Raw genomic sequence first — 2,026 nt, 5'->3', positions numbered from 1 at the left:
CAAGAGCAAGCAGGGACTAAGGAGTTCAAAATCAGCACCTGTGCTAGGATGTAACAGTGCACGTCACAGTGTGGGTCAAACATCCTCCAGCCCCATCTCTTCACCCCAACGGCCACCACTCCAAGGGGAACTCCTGGTGCCCAGCTCTTAGACTGTAACTTTCTCTCCTTTTGCTCCCTGTTTTCCTTCTCAGTCTTCTCAGTTCTTGTCCCAGAGGCACCCTCTTCCCAGAAGTATCCTTTTTCCCTCTCCCCTAACCAGCTCCTGGAGGGGGCAAAGGTAGTCAGTCAGCTGCAGGGCTGCTGTTCACCTGCTCTGTGTGCTAAGCTAGCACGGGCACAGGGCCTTACATAGGCCAGCGCTGCCTGAGTCACCGGTGGGAGAATTCTAGTTCTGTTCTGTCCTGTGCTCACTGACTGATCACTTGGGCTTAATATGGCTGAAAGGACTAAGAAACTAGTCAATAAAATTTTCAATTATTATTTAAATCAATTAATATAAATAAGAATTTGTGGGGAAAGCCCCTGATTCCCTGAGAAGCTGGAATAGATTGCATGCTTGTCATTCATCCAGTGGCACAGACATTATCCCCACTTTACAGATGAAAAGTCAGTGCCAGAATGAGGATCCAGGTGCTGGATTCTAGACTTTCTGAGCGGTCGCTTCAGGGACTGAGATGGGGTTGACATTTGTCACTTTGTTTTTCAATTCAGGGTCTCTCTCTGTGGTTCAGGCTGGACGCTCAGCAATCTTCCTGTGTTCGCCTTTTGTTTTTTTGTTTTTTTGAGACACGTTTTCTGTATGTAGCCCTGACTGTCCTGGAACTCACTGTGTAGACCAGGCTGCCCTTGAGCTCACAGAGATCCCCTGCCTCTGCCTCCCGAGTGCTGGGGTTAAAGGCCTGTGCCTTTAATCTGCCGCTTACGTGTTGGGGTTACAGTACTGTGTCACTGTGTCTGGCTCATTTGCTTTTTGGGTCGCACCGTGTAGCACTGGCTGATCTAGAACTCACCATAAAGATCAAACTGCCCTTGAACTCAGAACTCTGCCTGCCTCCGCCTCCTGCGTGCTGGGGTTACAAACATGAGCCACCACACACAGCCTTCCACTCACTTTGAATGTTTTTAAACTTGTGGTCTGTGTGTGTGTGTGTGTGTGTGTGTGTGTGTGTGTGTCTACATGCACTCAGCTGTGGGGGGGCGGTGTCAGATCCCCCTGGAGCTGTAATAAAACCTGCTGTGTGGTGGGAATCGAACCTGAGTCTTCTGCAAGAGTGCTGTGTACTCTTAAGCACAGTGAAGCCATCTTTCTGGATCCCTCATACATACCTATATATATTTTTTTAAAAAAAAGACTTTCTGTAAATTCATGTCTGAATGTCTGCCACATGTGTGCAGATGCTCTCAGAGGCCAGAATGGAGCACTATGTCCCTGGAGCTAATGCTTCGGACAGTAATGATCTGTCCAACATAGGTGCTGGGAAGTGAACATGGGTCCTCTACAAGAGCAGAAAGCACTGTTAACTGTTGAATCATCTCCCACAGGCCTACAATCCCAGCACGTAGAAAGCGAACACAAGAGGAGTTCAAGGTCATTCTTAGCTACGACTTGACCCTGTGTCAAAAAAAACCCTCACAGACTGTGCTAGACCTCTTCTGCTGACGGCAAGCATAGACCTTGGATTCTTTGCTGAATCCCTCCTGCGTGCTCTTTGTATTTTGTTTGTGTGTGTGTGGTGTGTGTGTGTGCGTGCGCGCACGTGTGCGTGTGAATGAGTGCACACTTGGACCATGCTTGTCTCAAGAATGTCCTAGAACAATCTATGCAGGCAGTTCTCTCCTTCCACCTGTGCATGTTTGCTGCAGGTTGAACTCGAGACTTGAGGTCTGTATGGCAACCTCTTCCTGATCTCATGGGTCCCTTGAATCCTCCTACATTTCTATTTCTATTTGATAGGAAAGAAGATTCCTCTTTGCCTGTTCTCTGTCTAGTCTCCCTCCTGGAGCTGCGATGAGCTTTTGCAGAG

Source organism: Rattus norvegicus, chromosome 10, assembly GCF_036323735.1.
Source record: "Rattus norvegicus strain BN/NHsdMcwi chromosome 10, GRCr8, whole genome shotgun sequence".
Classification (NCBI taxonomy): Eukaryota; Metazoa; Chordata; class Mammalia; order Rodentia; family Muridae; genus Rattus; species Rattus norvegicus.
This window is presented reverse-complemented; position numbering follows the sequence as displayed.